We start from the raw sequence: 19,480 nt of genomic DNA on the forward strand, positions 1-19,480 counted from the left end.
AAGCAAATGCATTTTCAAATATAAATTAAACATCTTGTAGACTTTAAATTTACATATGTGAGTAGTAAGATCTTCCTTAGTCAACGCCATCAGTTCCACCGGCACCAGGCTCCTTTGATTGATCTATACGCCCTCATAATCTGACCCCACACAGCTGGCTTCTACGTGCTTGTTCTTCTATCCCTACGGGTGATCTGGTCGCTGAGCAAAAATGGACTCTATATGGCCCTTCACTAAGATTAGACAAGAAACCTTTGTTATCATTATTTTTATATGCCAAATAAAGTCCCAATACCCTTTGTTGATTAAGAACAGTATCCGATAATGTTAAATAGGACATCGAACGATGCACTTTAAACACTGTAAACATATTTTTCATTGCAATCTTATCATTATCACAAATCACTTGCATTGCTATGTAGGGTCATGTGCTTGATGTCATGGAGGGATGATCTCAGAAAGTGATTATAAACGAGATAGTCAAGACCAGTTACCAGGATAAATCCTCATAACGGCCTCAACGAAGGTTGGTGAGCACACGTATTTATAACTAGGGTCACCTTTGTTGATACAGTGCAACTAAATAGGTATACCGCATAACACACTGGTCACTTTATACATTATTTATCTCAGGATGGGTCTTTCAAAGGATAAATATGAGGGTATTTTTTATTACTCTGATTAAAACAACGCTAGTTAGAGATAATCACCATCACATTGTTTCCAATTCGATTTTCTGTATATCGCGCGCTACGGTCCGGTCCGAACGGTGACGTTTTGTTTATTTATTTTTTGAGCGAAATGTCGAAACGTTGACAATTTCTCCGCTCACTTCTTTGCTTATTCTGATTTCTTGCAAGAAACCGTAGAAAGCGTCACAGTGCTTATACAACTCTTTAACACTCGCAACGGCGCCGTTCGAGATCACCAAAATCTTTGCTGATTCGCGATAGCAACTGCTTTGGACTGAGTTCAGTGACCCCGTTGGCCCGCTCTACTCAGAGTTTCACCGCAATATTATCTGCAATATCTATACGTTACGCCCGTAGGCTGAAAATTCTGAATTTAATTATGGTTAGGTAACAACACGCAGCACTCAAATTAATTGTTTTACACTTGTGTTAGTTGTTTTCCGCATTTATTACACAAATGTAAACACCTATCAGACAGGTTTTTAACAATGTAAAAATAAAAATATACTAAAACGATCAAAATAGAACACCAACCTTTTTGACAGCATTTTGAGACTTTTGCAATAGGTTATTATGTAACCATAATTTAAATACAAAATTTTCAGCCTAAAGGCGTATCGTACGTAACTTATGTATATTGCAAATATATTTGTGGTGAAACTTTTTCCTATTTCTTACAAAACTCTTACATATTAATAATAGTCAGCCTATGAGTAGGGGAGCACGGTGCGGTATCTTTACTAGTACAACTGTAATATTTTATAGTGACCTAGTAGGAGTAGTAGGTACCTTTTATTTATATATATACTACGTAGGTGGCAAACAAGCATACGGCCCGCCTGATGGTAAGCAGTCTCCGTAGCCTATGTACGCCTACAACTCCAGAGGAGTTATATGCGCGTTGCCGACCCTAAAATGTTTGTTTTTCTTTAATGTATGTATGGTTTATTGATTATTTATTGACCCTGATTTATCTAAATAGACAATTATTTTTTATTGGTCCTCCGTCATTAAGGCAAGACTTGATAATAGGATCCTGGAGAAATTAGGAAAGCTCTGCAAATATTATAAACATTCCTACTCGTATTGGTGCGATAGTGATTTGTCTTTTTGTGCAATTTTCAAGACGGAAAACTTCCATACAACCCCGCTTCTCTCGTATGGCTTATTACTATTTTTTTATGTTAATTGCTATGCCCGGAACGTTAAATGCTGGCTTTGTGCTGGTGATGTGTTTTGTGTTGTCGTAGCGCTATCCTGCCAATTTGCTACGACTCGTTTACGGAGACTGGGATCCGCTCGGCTTGACATAATCACAAGGATTAATTAGCACTGCAACTAGTTTTTAAGAAAACGACTGCCATTTGACCTTTCAACCCGGAGGCGAAATTAGGCCTCTTTGGGTTAGTCCAGTTCCTTACGACTGTTTTCCTTCACTGACAAGGGCCTAAAAACATCATATGTTGTTTCGTACTTGAAAAGTTAATTTAAGTTCCAAAAAACTCATTGGTGTAAACTGGGGTTCGAATCCGCGACCTGCAGTTTTAAAGTCGCATGCCTTACCATTTACTAACACAATCAACGGTCTGCTGGTTATGTTCACGTTAAGACAACAAATACTTGGCCAGCAATTTCCCTGCCGTGACAATAATGATGAAATGGGCAAGCTATTAGAAAATGAGATACTGTTTAAGATATTATTAACATGACATGATCGCGATTCATCTAAAATTCTTTTTCATACTTCCGTTCATAACTTCATTTTATCTACTTAGTCACGCACATATAAATATTTAAAAAAATCTTATATTTGCTTTAAAAAATGGAAGACGCGAATCCCAACTATAAATGCAACCATAACGAATAATGCTTTATAGTGCAATAAACTTGCGATTTGGTGAGATATAGAGTCGTAATATTAATATGGATATGACCTAATACCTACTATGTACCGAATTTAATAGTAGTAGTTGTTGTAGTTCTTTGGAGCAAAGCGAAATTACATAAAAACAGTAAAATTCTGTTATTTATACGTTTTTTACGCAGAACAATTTATATCCAAAATAACCAAATTATAATAATACTACATGTGTACATTTTGTTATTTCAATTATTATAAATAAGACTGCTCGATGCTTAAAATTGTCTTGCCTCAAGAGCTTGTGACTTGGACTGTTTTTATTGATAAAGATATATTGTATTGAATATTATTGTAACTACTTTGATGGGTATTATTATTAAATATCAATAAAGGCCATTATTCTTGAGTTCTGTGGGTATCTCAATGTTAGCACAACGTGTAAAGGGTTATTTACCCCTACTGAGATCACTGCAACCGAAGTCCGATCAGTTACAAAGCGTAGTCCGAGTAGGCATATTGTCAGGAAGTTGGCACCCTGAGCGGACTCTGGCGCCGCTTGCGCAGCACTGTCTGCAGACATGACATATATGAGTAGATCATCCATGTGCATCTATGCTTAACAAAGCACATTTCATTAGTTTTGTACTTGTATCCGTTTAAGTTTATGACATGAATTGAAATCTTATTTTAAAGCTGAGAATTACGCGACAAATATTGAGTATATGGTTGTAGCCACACTACCGCTCATCATTCAGTAGCACGGCGGCGGTCAAGTAAGAAAGTTTTGTTTACGCGATTGTTTTATGTTAATGGCAATAAAAGTTTGATAGTAGCCGCTTTCACGTCATTACTTACCTTTAAATAAGAGGACAGTTAGCAAACGATCATAAGACGTATGATACCGTATTGGGCACTTTTTAACCATCTTTACTGGCTTTAAAGAATTGCATGGTCGCAAGAAAGCATAGATGACTCATTCGTGTAACTGGGGATAGATCGCCCCATGGACTTAAGGTTTTTTAAGAAAAAAATGCGTTACATTTAAGAAATCTATTTTGATACCAGTCTGCGTTACCGGAACGGCTAGGTGGTACGCAGCCTTTCACGCACTTAATTTGGCAGGACCCCCTTCATACCGCACCCCGCCTCAGCAAGAGAAAGTAGTTAGCCTACGCAATGCTAGGGGTCGTCGACCGAACTCGAAAATCCGAACCTCTGACGAAAAGTGACACACTACCTGCGAGCATTTTATATTCAGTAAGTGTGGTCAGTTTCTTGTACGGCCGATGAATGGGCAATGCGATTAGGTCAGGCTAGCTTAGCAACTGCCTATTGTGTGCTCAGCTGATGGGAGGCACGTAGTAGCCCTAACAGTCCCATAAAATACCTACACTCACTTATCACACTAACAATATTTAATTTATACTATGTGGTTGACTTTGAATCCCTAGTATAAGTCTGTTTCTGGGAATTTACTGTTTAGTTAGTGTCAATAATAGACATATAATACATATTATGTATAGCACTCCTTACATGGCTTACATATGTAAGCTATAGTCATATTATTAGAATCTGGCGATTTGTTTGCTCGTTTGCCTCCTATATCATAAAAAAATATTCTCGTCAGGCGCATCAGTTGCATACCTACAGAATCACCGATGTATGCAGGGATGTTATTTCGCGAATTAGCAAAGTAATATTTTTGTTTAAGTATACAAGTGCTACAACTCTACTACCTATAGACCAATACTACTACAACTACACTAAACCAGTCAAACAAGTTTTATTAATATGACTGAAAATCTTGAGGAAAACGTACATCATTGAATAAATCCTGTATGGGAAATCCCGCATCCGCACTAGACCTGCGGTATTATGGCAGTATATCCTTGAAAAACTGGCTACTTCAGGCCAGTTGTAGCACATAAATATGCGGCTTACCATCAGATAAGCGTCCTTATGTTTCATCTGTGATAAGGACGTTTCAATCAGAATTTATGTTGAAATTACAGATAGAAACGTCCTTAATATTGCACTTGAAGCATATGGGTCATAGCTCACTACACCGCCTCGCTGACCACTCCGGAACGCCTTCCATAGTAACAAACTTTCGTTACCATAGCAACGCCCGCGTTTAGTATGGGAGGCGTTCCGGAATGTTCGGCGAGGCGGTGTAGTGAGCTATGACCCTAAAGATCCTTTTGTGATGGAAAGCCATATATACAGACTAACAATGATGAAGATGAAGAGATTTTTTATTTTATTTAACAACTGTATTAATATCAACGTACATTACTTGATAGGGATCTACGCTTCGTACAAATACACTTGACAACAACTGCATTTTTTGTTAATCTGACCTTGATATCTTCAAGCCTTATAAAGCAGGAAGCATGCAATTGGCATTAACAAAGGCGTGACCGATACAAGTATGGCAAACATGATTAACATGCAAATCACTGTTGTGTAGAAATAAGTCAATAAAACAATGCGAATATGAACAAAAAACACACCTCAAAGTTGTATACATAAAGGGTACCCTTTGTGCGTTGAGCGTCGCGCGTTGAACGTAAAAGGCAAACGATGTGTTCAAAACTATTAAAAGCGATGAATGTTTTATAACTTACAGTATTTGATTCTTTACAAAATCAATACTAAAGAACCCATTGATTAACAGTCCGCTGGAAGGTATCGGCCTGTCAGTTAGAACAAAAAGTTGACAGTTCCGAACAACTGACAGGCCGATACCATCAGACTGTTAATCAGTGGGCCCCTTTAGTCTAAAGGTGACGTTCGGGTGTCAACTGCAGCTGCATTTCTGTTGCGCCGTCGTTGTTGCCGCCGATCTGTCGATTTCTTTGACCAGATGAGTGACGGAAATAACGTCATAATTGCGGCATATATTTTATCAAGGAAATTGTTAGATATAGCGGCGATAACAACGACGCTGCAACAGTACGAGCAATGCAGCTGCAGTTGACATCTGAACTTCATCTTAAGGATGAGAGCACAAATCAAAGTACGAAATGGATCTACTTAGAGAACTATTCATTGGTTTCTATCGGTAGCTCTTGACGTCACATGACGTCGCAAAGCCTGGAGCACAACTTGCCGTCAACGAGATAATAAGTTTTATACAAGGATATATTATCGTAGCTCAGACAATAAAAAAACGAATCTACTTATATCTTTACCGATGAAATTACAGTTCGATACCAAATGTTTTGATACAAATATCAAAGGTTACGAACGATGGCTTGTCAAGGCAAAGTGTTTTCACACGCATGGAGCTATGAAAAGGGCGTATTGTACTGAAACAAATAACAACATGTTTGCATTAACCGATGTTAGCGAGGAGGCGTTAATTACGCTGTCGGTCCTCTTAAGTGGAGTGGGACAGTTAGTGTTAATATTAACAGCAACACGTTAACGGTCGGTAGACTTTATGTGATTGTAATAAGGTTTGCGAATGATCAGTTAACAGTGTCGACGATGGTTACTGCTGAAATCATCGTGGAAAATCCTGCAGGATATTAAGGTGAGGTGGACAAAGGCCGATATTTCTAGTACTTGGTAACGTTTTTGTAGAAAACTTAATCGACATTTTGTAAACAAGTGTCATTTTGTTTATAGTATGCTATGATTTCTGGTAATAAAATTCATGTTGTATTTTGTTTTCATCTTCTATGACCGTATGTATATGAAAATTGTGTCTGTCAAGTTGCTACAACTCGATACCTATAAATATTGAATTAAACACAACTGTTAATCCAACTAACAATTCAATTCATAGTGAAGTGTAAATTCATTGTCAATAAATCAAACGTAATCGGTTGTTAAAATGGATAACTACCTGCTTAGCCTTTAGTACTAATCGTACTTAATATTACTATCATACTGGGTGAACTATCTAGCAAATTTTCTACGTATAGTTTATAACTATCTATTTAGAGTCTCATTTCTAACATTTAAATATAGGTAGATAATAAAACCGTAAAAATTCTAAATAAAATAGATCAGACTCGCCTTCTTACAGATACGATATAAAAAGCCTCTAAGCAAAAGGGCTGGGAAAGTCACGATTCGTGAATGATTAGTGACATAAAAAATAACCGTATTAAAAACATAACAGAATTGTGGCCCAGTATGCTCATAGCAACGAGAGCAGGCCTCGGGCGGTGTTAGAACCAGAGTAGGTTTTGTATAGAGTAGTCCATCTGTAAACAAAGATACAAGCGCGAGCCGCACCGTCCGCGCAGAAAAACAAGTGATGGTGTAAAATTTTACAGTAATGCTAGTCTAGATAAAGGCTGGGAGCTGTTCCCGTTTACCTTCGAGCCCTACGAGACGCAGATAAATTATTTTGTTTCCATTTTTTATAAAATATAAGCAATATAAAACAGATAAGCCCTATATGGCAGTTACTTTTAAGTGGTTGTGAGGTAGGTAACTTAGACCTAACTAAATTAAAAAATCGAGGAGAAATTTATTAACAAATGACGTTCAATCCTAAGCTTTCCCGTGTACTTGTATAGTAATTTAAGAACAAGTATGTAAGATTTAACGACATAACATAGTAATATTTTTTGCAACGTCATCTTAACCTGAATTGAATTGGATGGAACGTCGAATATTCAACAGGCAGGATATCCAATCTTAGGTTCGGGATTTTAGTTTAAACAACGAAAATTATTGGTGACTACAGTATACCTATGCCAATAGATGGCGTGCTGTTATGTGTTTATACTGTGTTAGATGGAAGCACGCATACCTTTTATCGACCATCCGGTGGACTTGTACCCTTTGAGAACTGACCTTGTATTGTTTTCAGTCTTCTTTTGACGTTCCCACCATTCTTTTAATATTATCCGGTGCATCAGACCTTGCCTTGAGCCTTGATGATGGAGAGCAGTCCAGGGCTTTAAAAAAACGTTAATAAGCCTGTGATGGCATTGCTATGATTGCTTATGGTGTTCAATTTCATTCATATTTTCTAATGATAAAAGTTAAAAATACGCTTATAAGTACAAAAAATCAAGTAAGGGGATATATTATGAGCTGAGCTGACAGGTTGTGCTTGGGTTCAGTATAAATCGACAATGTCTACGAATGTGTCATTTGCACTTATTTTAATCATCATAAATCATTTGATAAAAAATTTGTTTCGTCGAATCTTGTTTCTCTCTTTTCTTACCAGAGACCGACTCCAAAAGTTAACAAATTCATAGAAAAAGCGTCCCGCGAAATGAAAATTCTGTGAAATTTAGCCACGGCCAGACATTCTAAGAAATTCAATAAAAAGAAGATAAGGCATTTAAGCTTCAACAAAAAGCTAGATTATCCCAAGCTGCATGGCCATATATTTTGCGCGTGTCAAATAAAGGCCGCATGTTCAAATATTTACATTATTCATAATAGCCGTGGTGCATGGGTGTAACATCGTCACACAGTTATTTGTGCATTTGTAGATCTTATTGCAACGAGGTTAGGTATATAAATGGTCAGTTAAATGATGCTGTCTGTATGTAGGTGGTCTGTATGGTCGCGGGAGTCGCGGGTGTAAGTATGCATCTGCGCAGTTGTCCGGCCGGCCGTTTCTATCCAAGTGTTAATTTATTGTATTAGCTTGCATGAGGCATGGATAGCCGCACATTATAAAGCATATCACATAGTAAGTAAATCTCGCAGTTAGCACTCATATGTATGGTTGTAAAGTCGCCTTCAGATCATAAGTACATTATTATTACGTTATTGTAGGTACATAGATATGTACGCCGCAAGTCGCCACTGAACGATTGTTTCAGTATCAAGTATTACCTACGCGCGTGTATAAATCCTAGATTTTCTTAAATTGAAGTAGATACATACATACTTCTGCGTAACATAATTTTTATACACAAGTAGTGAACACGAGTAATTTTCTTGTACTCCTTATTTTAGCGCTTTTCCGATTACGACCTTGCCCGGAGTCCTTAATTTTAGGAAAATGAATCATACCAGTAGGTGTTAGGTAGGTTATGAAAGCCAGCTTCATATTTTTTTCAGCACTAGAAATTATATTTTCATCTTAGGTACATATGTTTTATCTACTCAATAGTAAGTAACAATCTTTGGGTAGTTCGAGGTCCACCGGCTGTCATGTCCGCACGTGAGCCGCTCAACCCGCTCGGCGCGCGCGCACGTGCCCGGCTTCGCGATGGAAAATCACAGAAAACAAGGACACAATGCAATGGTTCATTCAACCGGACGTTATTATTCAACGAGCGCACTGTGATGAAACTACACAGATCTTCATTATTATTAACGGACAACATTTCGACATTTTGGTGCACGTAACCTCGACCAGCACCTAGGGCACGTACGGGAGCTGTACCCGAAATTTGACGCCCTTTCAAACGATGTCAAGCAAAGGACGGTTGTCAATAAGGACGATTTCTAATTGCATTTATATGCAAGTAGCGCCATGTTGACAATCGGGATCAAGTGTATCTACGACGATCAATACGGGATCAAGTATAGTACGATATCATAGGTACAATATATTTATGCCTCGAAACTTTAGGTCCATGGGGTTCCAGCGCGCACAAGTTTTTTGCAGAAATCGCGAAGCGTCTGGTTGACGTAACTGGTGACCGAAGAGCTGGCGGCTTCCTCGCACTATCAGTATTGCGATACAACGAGGAAATGCCGCCAGCATCCTTGGTACAATGCCTTAAGGGCTTATTTTAGATTTAAGCTAGTATATTAATCCTTACATACATAGTATATATACATTATGTATATTGTTATATTGTTATTGTTGGTTGTTGTGTGCTGTCAAGCGGACCCCAGGCTCCCATGAGCCGTGGCAAAAAGCCGGGACAACGCGAGGAAGGCGAAGAAGGCCCCTGCGAACGTATACTTAATACTTGCCTTAGGGCCTGTTTGCATATTGATTAGCGTTCAGTACGAGTTTATACATTTGCTAGTAAACGTAAGTACTATCCCGGACGATCGTGTTCGAAATAACATTGATATATGTCAAAGTTTTCATTTGTTTGGTTGAGTTAAATTTAATGCCCATGTCAACAACGCTATATGCAACATTTAATTACTTTTTATAAAAAATTATTATATATATATATATATATATATATATATATATATAATATTTTCATTTTCATTTAGTTTTCTAAAACGTACTTACCCATACCCCGAATTTCACGGAATTCAATAAAAATACGGTGTAGAAGTTGTAGACCTAATTCGTTTTATATTAGTTATCCCACAGTAAGCCGAAGCGGTGGTAGCCGAGTGGATATGACGTCCGACTTTCAATCCGGAGGTCGCAAGTTCAAATCCTGGCTCGTACCAATGAGTTTTTCGGAACGTATGTACGAAATGTCATTTGATATTTACCACTAGCTTTTCGGTGAAGGAAAACATCGTGAGGAAACCTGCACACATCTGCGAAGAAATTCAAAGGTGTATGTGAAGTCCCCAATCCGCATTGGGCTAGCGTAGGGACTATAGCCCGAGCCCTCTTGCACATGAGAGGAGGCCTGTGCCCAGCAGTGGGACGTATATAGGCTGAATTATTATGATTATTATCCCAAAGTAAATTTATGGTAAAGTCGACTTTACTATACACATATGAAAACTTACCTCTGTGACAGCTGTCCAGCTAGTTCCTGGTTGCACGCTGCCTGCGTATCAAAAATCACTTTGTTTTTCTTACCTGTCAACAAACATTGCATAGTATTTATTTTATTACAACAAATAACCTGCAGTAGCTATGATTATACTATCTACCGATTACAATAACTGGTCTCGCGATAAGCTCTATTTTATTACAATGGTTAGCTAGCCGTATAATTACTACATTAAAATTACATCATAGTGGCTTTCTGCGACGCCTACGGTAGAGATTTCAAAATTTCGCTAAACTGTGGACAGGATTGATCATTGACGCAGTAGGATGTTTTGAATAAATAATCAAACATTATTGTTACTTTATATCCGTTTTATAAACTGTCAAAGGTTCCTACTTTCATTGAATAAGTTTTTTTGTTACGTAAACTATATTTAAATAAATAGGTGTAAGTATCTACATAATATAAAGCTTGCACATAGCATGCACTCTTAGGGTACAAGGTTAAGACTACACGTTTTTAAGAGAATACCCGTCGATATCAATGTATTTTTACTAAGTTAGATGGTATTAATCGTTTTAGTACTTTGTAAATGCAATCGTACCCAATAAAAGATTCCACGGTCAATTATACATAGGTACTTATCCGTTGAAAAATGCCATGAAAAAATATATACATAAATTATGATTTGAGACGTAGGTAACTACTTATAGGTTCCACATTGTTTATAGGGCCGTGAGTCAGTTTGTTGTTGTTATCGCTACATTTGGTGCATTCCCATCTGTCCCTGCCGGGCACAAATGGGAATGAAACTATTCCCATATATTCCCGCCGGGGACAGATGGGAATTACATTTCACAAATAGTTTTAGAGTTTTTTTATTTTTAATTATGGAGCAATTCCTACATTACATACCTATCAGTAAATTGGTATAGTTAAGATATTAAAAGCTTTAGTCAATTTATTTACCTTTCATCTGTATTTGCCGTACAATTTTTCCAAAATTCTGTGGAGCGATCTCAACATCCTGCGCCTATCATATCAGTTTATTGCTACAGTAAAGCTATAAAAAAAGCTTAACGCAATACAAGTACTAGCCGCTATAATACTCCATAAGTTCGTAACGCATAAACCTCAGCGTTGCAATAAGTAACCTAAAATAAGAAGGCACTAAATTATGTCAGTCATACTATAATAAAGCTGCAGAAAAAGCTTTACAAAAATTCAATTTCATTTGTTATATTACTCCTTACAGCATAAATCTCCTAGAAATTCCGTAAATTAATTTCAACGTGACAACCCTTAATAATGTAATAAGTATAAAATTATTCCCTTATCGTAAGAGATAGTGAAGCTGCTGAACAGGCAATTCCAGCTTCCGTCATTAGATCTCCGATAAGAAAGCTATAAATCTCTTCAAAATACCGTGGAGAAATCTCAACATCACAACCCTAAATAAAAGCATTAGTATGCATGCCGGACTCGGGCGCAGCCAAAACCTACGACGTGATGGTGTAACCGTGAGTGCGGTAGTAATGTGCCGGGTTCGTTCAACGATAAAAGCGAAAGTGCGTTCACTGGGACATCGACCGGCTCCTTTGGACCCTGCTACGGAGCCCGCTTCCTGGGTTCGACCAACAAGGGCCTCTCTGTTAGAACTTTGTCGAAGTCACTTATTGAACGATCGTCATCAAATATCAATCTACTGGTTTGTTGTCAAAATGCTTCGTCTAATGCTTTGAAAATAAAGTAGTTGTGGAGGTTGTCCCGGAAACTCTAGAAGCTCCAAACTTTAAAATTCACCAGGGCATCGACTGGTGCCTATTTGGACGCTTCCTACGTGTCCCTTTTCCATGAGTCGAGAGCATTGAGCAAAGAGTAGTAAGTATACAATACAATACTCTTTATTGCACACCCTCACATAATATATAGGACAACATTGAGTCTGAGAACATACTGAAAACACAGTATGTTCTCAGAGTAAGTACGTACCACATTCTTTAATACATAGAACTACAGATTTTAGTCAATAATCTGTTTATTTATTTATTCGATTCGTTTTCATGAGGTGAGTAACAAGTACTTTTTTCCTACTTTATAAGAAGAGGTTGGTTTACGCTACGAAAATAACCGTAGTAAGGTTAAAGCTTAGCTAGGTATCGAACGTTTTGCTTGTTCTTAAATGATGTTATACGTATTAATAAAACAATTGTGTTATTTTATTAATAATATATGTATATTAAAACTAGGCACCATTTATCCAAACCTAGTTATTCTTTATGTTTGTATACGCAAATTGGAAAAGCTAGTAACTTGGCACCTATGTAGAGTATTTCTCGTAAAATACGTATTTTTTGCGATCTCTATGTGAACATACACACTAAAATTGTATGTGAGTACCTACTTTTCTATGAAAGAGTTGTAGAAATAATAACAAGCTAATTTACTGAAAGGGTAATAATTTAAGTTAGCATGTGCGGCGGCGATCATTTGTCACGGAGACTCAACCCGCGAAAGGTCATGAAACACTACAGGGATGATACAGTCATTTGGGGCCGTGGCTTCTCGCGTAGCGGCACCAACACCCCAATAAAGTCTAGTCAAGAAAGAAATGGAGGGATTATCACAAACACGAGGCAAAACGAGTAAATATATAAATACAACTTATAAGCAATGAATTGTTCAGCTCATTAGCTGCAATGCTGCATAATAATCTGCATGTAATAATCTGTAGCTATAAGTGTGATCCAGTAATTGGCTTTTTTCAATACCACGCTGGTGGCAAACAAGCATACAGCCCGCTTAATAGTACACTCCTTTTTTGAACAACCACATACTGTAGACCCTCGGGGAAAACCTCGGCAGGGAGCTCGTTCCACAGCCGGTACGTCCGCAGGAGGAAGTTCCTCGTGCGTGACCATTTAGGCTCTAAGGTGTGAGGTGTGAGGATGAACACCCTGCCGACGATGAGCGTTGCGGTGATAGAAAGTGTCTAACAATTCTTCAGAGCACAGACAAGGAGGTTTCCTTAGACTTAAAAGTTCAAAGCTGCTTGTGAGTTTGGGGATCGGCGACATTTGCAAAGCGCGCCACAGTCGAAGAATCATGATTCTTAGTAGAAATAACTTTATTTTCTTCAGCTTCTTCGATCCTCACAAGAAAAAGAAGAATTATTTTTATTATTTTTTACTATTTTTTATAAACTTTTATGACATTAACACATTATATAAGAATTAATTAGTAAGCGGTCAGTTTGTAGCTATACGATTAAATAAATAAACGGGATAGACGGTATAAAAAACTACCTATGGATTTTTTTCTCTAATTAAGGAGGAAAGAGCTAGTGATCCTAGTTAAAATAACATAAACTAATCCAATTTGAATAATAATAGCTATAAACAAATTTCCGTAAAATTGTCCCTATATTATACCTACATAATACCTATGCTATAGATATATCTGCAACGTTGAACTGCAACGTTTAAACGCTGAAAATAAAATAGCATAGATAATAATCACATATAATATAACAATTTAAAATATCATTTTATACTGACTTAAAAATGTTGCCATTTATACCACATATATATATTTATATCGTTATGAAATAAGCTTCGGGGGATTTACATTACATCAATCAAGAATAAATACGCCTTGTTTCCCAGAAATTCAAATCGATGTGACGTGTTTTGCCGTTACATAAATCGTAGGCGATTTACCGCAAGGCTGCGCCGTAAGCGTTCGATAAGATTGCATACATTCGTAACTAATGCCTGCTAGTGCTAACCAACGAAGTAAAAATAACTTAAATCAATGAATTTATTGTACCTATAAAGGTCTCAATCAAAACGTATGTTTTTTTAGTTATCATTGCAACTTCGCGCCATCAGCGCCTTATTTATACGAGACATTATAACGATACCTTTTAATGGTACAATGTTTGGGGCATGTAACAGCGGCACATAGTCGATAACGCCGAAGGCCGAATCGCTCACGGAATGACCGTAGTACCCTTCAGCTCATAAACTTTAACCTTGTTGACTCTGTACGACTACGACATAGGTTTTGTCCAAATCAAATTGGCCTGATTGGATTCGCTGACATTGTACTTATTAGGCACTCTATTATATTGTCACGTAGTAGGTACCTATGTAGGTTAGAAATCAATGGTTTTGTATCAAATATACTCGTCCTACCTTCAGTCGCCATAAGATACCTATATCGCAGCGGCCAAGGTACTCAAAAATATCTGACCTAAAGATGCACTATAATGACTTGATAATAAAGGTTTTGTTCAGATATTTGTGAACACATTGGCCAATTTGTTTTAAGTATCTAATGACTGTACAGTTGTACACGCATACAGTTCCAGAAATAGGTAATTACTTAGATATTAAGCGAGCGACGATTTTTTTTATTATTTAGGGTCATAGAGTTAGACCAAGATAAGTTGGCAGCGATTTTGATAGCCCAGACGGTGCAAGTGTCAAGTAAACGTCATAATTTCATAGAAGTTTGACGTTTAAAATAACCCGTGCATCGTCTGGCTGCGCTATTAAAATCGCTGCTAACTTATCTTGGTTTTACATTTTTTTCTATTGATCATTATGCGACTGAACCATCTGAACTTTGTTTCCTTAGGGCAGTTACAGACTAGTGTTTTATACAAACGTACGCGTACGCGCGTGTAAGCTCGTATAGACCAAATGTAGGGAAAGGTAAAGCGCGTGTAAGTTCGAATAAACCAAATGTCAAATGAGCTCAACCAGGGTGTGGGGTGTCAGGGTCGGGAACGCGCATGTAAGTCCTATGGAGTTGCAGGCGTCCACCAGGCGGGCGGTATGCTTTTTTGCCACCGTAGTATTAAAAAATGTGTGAAAGGTAACGCGTTTATGCGCAGAAAAATACACTAGTATGTAACTGCCCTTAGTATGCAGGTATCTTTTGTTTTTTAACGACCGATACATACCTAGTACTTATTTCATAGGCACTTCGTTTGAAAATGAGGTCAACTTACGTTAGTTGACAAAAAACTTAGTCTAATAAAAACCTATTGAATTAACTTTTTTGTGTTTAAGCAAACATTAAATCCAACTATGAACCAAACTCAAGGACAGAAAAAGAAAAAGCACGAGCACCTTTTTGGCATTCGTTAGTAAGTAATATTTAAAACTACATAAGGTTTAGATTTCATAGTTAACGTCGTAATTAATTCCCACCATCCTCCTCTTTTTATGATCTCCACTGCAACTAACAAGTACCAAGATAATAAATACTGTAAATTTTCGTACAAGCGGCTGGTTAGTACTTAAGGAGAGTGCCACATGAAAAAGTCTCAGCCCGCGTAGCCAACGTGCCAATCGTTAACGCTCCGTAGCGAACGAAACGCAACTGTCACTGTTGCACCAATATGGAAGAGTGATAGAGAGGGATGACTACGATACGCTACGGAGCGTTAACTTGTTTTAACGAGAACTTGTTATAAAGCAGTAGGTACCACTATTGATAAAGTATATTAAAGAATCATTAATAAGAAAAGTGGCAATATGTATTATGCAAATGACTGTCAAACTGCGTCATTAAGAATTACTATAGCATTTTACACACCCATTCCTAATCCATTTCTAAAACAAACAACCGACAGAGACACAGTACAGCTAAAATGAACTCACTCACTCACTATAATTATATCGCCGATATTGAAATAGTCAATATGTCAAGATATGTTATGGTGCCTATAAACGTGAAAAGTGGTAAAATATGCAATAAACTGTCAATCTGAGCCATTGTCATTTTAGCGTTTTATATATAGGTACATATACACCGTGTTTTTTTAAATTCCGTTAATTTCAAAGGTGCATTCCTGAGCTTAGATTTAGTAACTTTCTCAAAGACACCGGTCTCTTAATTAAATCCATTTCCGAGATAATCTATAATTTATTTTTATATTATATGATTAGTGTTTAATACATTTGCTACTAACCGTAAGTACAATCTCGGACGATGGATGTTTGAAATGTCATTGATATGTCACAGTTTTCAATTGTTTGGTTGAGTTAAATGTATATAATGCCCGTGTCACAATAAATCAATCAGAATCAGAATCAGAATCAGAATTAATTTATTTGCCAGAATACTTAAAAAACAACATACAGTACAGGGTGTTAAGGTACATTAGGTAATCGAGTATTCAGTCGGTGAACGACATGCAAAAATTATACAAACTAATATGAAAATGTTATCAATGAGATAACATTTTCTTAACTATAATACTTTTATTAAAATTAATACAATAATCACGAATAAATTACAATGCAAATAAAATAAATTCAAATCAGTCAATAATTATGTAAATAGTAATGTTAGTTATTAGTTGTACAATTGAAAGTTCATAAATTCTTGGATACTATAAAAACAATTTTCATTTAGCCATTTAGTGATCACTAATGCAAATTTTTTATATTCCATTTGCCTCATGTCTTGAGGAAGGTTGTTGTACAATACAATGCACATATTATATGCATTTTTACGATAGATCGCAGTACGACAAGGAGGTTGGTACAATAGTCCCATATATTGAGCTCTTTGGTTACCTGCAAAAACATCAGACCTACATCTAAAGAGTTCAGGATGTTTTTTGACAAACAGGCATGCTTTTTTTATGTACATACATGTTAGCGGTAAAATATTTAGTTTTTTAAAGATGGGCCTAGCGCTCTCGGTGATTGAAATATTAGCTATAGCACGAATGCATTTTTTTTGTCTAATAAAAGCCCTAATTACGTCTACGGAATTCCCCCAGAGCAAGAGCCCATAGTTCAATAATGATGATATATAACCATGATATGCCGTGATAGCAGCTTCAGTAGAGACAGTCATTCTAAGTTTTTTTATGGCAAATGCGAAACTGTCCAACTTCTTGCACACGAAATCCACATGATTTTTCCAGTTTAAATTCTTGTCTATATGTAAACCTAAAAATTTAATGTCATAACAATTCTCTATTTCTATATTATCACAAATAACATTTAATTGTCTTGTTTGTGCATTGTATGATTAAAATTGAATAAAATGAGTTTTACTTAAGTTAATATTGAGATTATTGCGGCTAGTCCATTGGCATATTTCACCTAAAGCCTTATTTATGTTTTCTTCATATGAAGAAATTTCATCGCCTTTTACCATCACAGTCGTATCATCTGCAAATAAGATGCACTCTGGGGTGGTTGCTTGAGGGAGATCATTAATATAAATTATGAACAGCAACGGGCCTAAATTGCTCCCCTGCGGTACTCCCCACAGATTTTCACGAAAATCGGAAATAAAGTTTTTTCTTACAAGTTTGTTTCCAATTTTGACTATTTTTGAGATCTCCGTTCGTTGCTTTCTACCTTCTAAATAAGTTTTAAACCATGCAAGCGCAGGACCCCTTATGCCATAGGTTTCCAATTTCCTTAAAAGTATATAATGATTTACACTAAAATAATGATTTCTCAAAAATGAAAAAAGTAAAAAAAAATTTTTTTTTAATTAGCCATGCCATTATTTAGTTCCCTTTTACGTACTTAAGTAGGTACTCATGCACCGAAATTAACGGAATTCAATAAAAACACGGTGTATAGTTTATATCCATAATTTTTTCAAAACTATCGACAGAGATACTCGTAAGCAGCTAAAGCTGGAATGAGAGATGTGCACCCCATAGCTTTCAGTAGGTATAATGTTGTTACGTCTATAGATAAAATGAAGCACATACGTGCCATAAGACACTGATTTCGTCATATCATAATTATATTAAAAATATTTTAAACCGGGTTCATAAAGTCGATATGTTTCGATTCAATTTTAGAGGATTTTCATCAAAGAGTGCAAGACTGCAACGACTTTATTGGTCGAACGCGCGACGTGTATAACATCCACGTCGCTAAGTCCCCTAAAATTAGTAAAATTGTATCGAAACATGACGAGCGTTTATTCGACTTAATAATACGCGAGTAACTCGTTTAAAATAAATTTAATATGTTCGAGTCCCACTGAAGTTTTATAGTTAAAATTATATTGTAACGATTATACACGGCCATATAGCAAGTTATTGCAAAAAAAGTCGAACCAAACCGAACTGTGCCTCTGAAATCTCAGCACGCATTCGATTAAATATTCGTATTATAAACACAATCCGAGCATAAAGAAGCTACAGGCAAAAAATATAATTCCTGTTACGACCAACTGGACAACACACAAATATTTTTTGTCTTATTTGTATTAAGTATAAAATTGTAAAATAAATAGATCTTTTAACTTATAATGATGACCTAAGCAGAACACTAGCTCTTACAATTAAATGGTTAGAAATAAATAATTTGAAAATAAACCTGGAGAAAACTAAAGCCATCCAATTACATACAAAAAAACTCACAACAACATTCAATTTGAAAAATAATATAATTTTAGACCAAATGTTTATGTTATGATATATAAAAGTCATTAGAATGATACCAGTAACAATTATTATTCACCCCAGAAAAATACCCGACATTTTCTCATGTCTAAATAGTGCACTTTAAAATTACACTATCTTTGTTTTCATGAATAAAGTAAGTAAAAATAATCATGTCAAAATGTATTTCTAATATTTTGTTTTTAAATTTAAGAAGTATTTTTTTCTGGTATCACCAGGAAACGTCATAATTCCACTCAATAAAAAACCAAGGTTTTAGTTAGTCCGAAATACAAACACAGGTTACCTAAGCCAGTGTTGTTGGCCGAAACGTTAATGCAATTGACCCTTAACCATTATAAATTGATACGTACACTGTAACCGTCCGTTACAGTTTACGGTTCAATTTGTAATGGTTAATGGTCAATTGCAATTAATGTTCGGCCAACACTGACCTAAGCCATACGTAAACTTGTCGCTTACTTCAAAACACGCCTATATCATGTGCATCACAATCTACGAGTACAACAAATTACTTGATTATTTTAAAGACGAAGAATGTATCTAAAGCTGTTTAATTTTCACACTATTAATGATTATCTAAGTTTCTCATCAGGGGCGGCCTTTTGGGGGTGGCGAACGGGGCAACCGGGGCCTCGCGCTTGCGGGGGCCTCGCGCAACAGGCCGAGTAGTTTTTTACGTGAAACATGAGTAGAGTCAAAGTCGATGCAGAAGTTATCTAAGAAGGACACTTAAACGTCTGTAAAGGACGTAAGAGGGGTTATTTGCAAAAAACAGTTGTAAAAAGTGTCATGGAATAATCGCTTAATTTATTTTTGCAGACATTTTTAATGAAGT

General features: G+C 36.5%; 1 protein-coding gene across 1 annotated transcript in view; it reads right to left on the reverse strand.

Annotated features, from left to right (window-relative positions):
• Nucleotides 1-10,339, reverse strand: part of LOC133521277 (cytochrome P450 306a1) — a 60,524-nt gene extending 50,185 nt beyond the window's left edge. The window contains exon 1 of the mRNA XM_061856147.1: nucleotides 10,198-10,339. The gene's annotated coding sequence lies outside the window, so the exon portion shown is untranslated. The remainder of the gene's footprint in view (nucleotides 1-10,197) is intronic.
• Between the last annotated feature and the right edge of the window lie 9,141 nt (nucleotides 10,340-19,480).

The sequence above is a fragment of the Cydia pomonella genome, chromosome 9 (genome assembly GCF_033807575.1).
Source record: "Cydia pomonella isolate Wapato2018A chromosome 9, ilCydPomo1, whole genome shotgun sequence".
NCBI classification, from domain to species: Eukaryota; Metazoa; Arthropoda; class Insecta; order Lepidoptera; family Tortricidae; genus Cydia; species Cydia pomonella.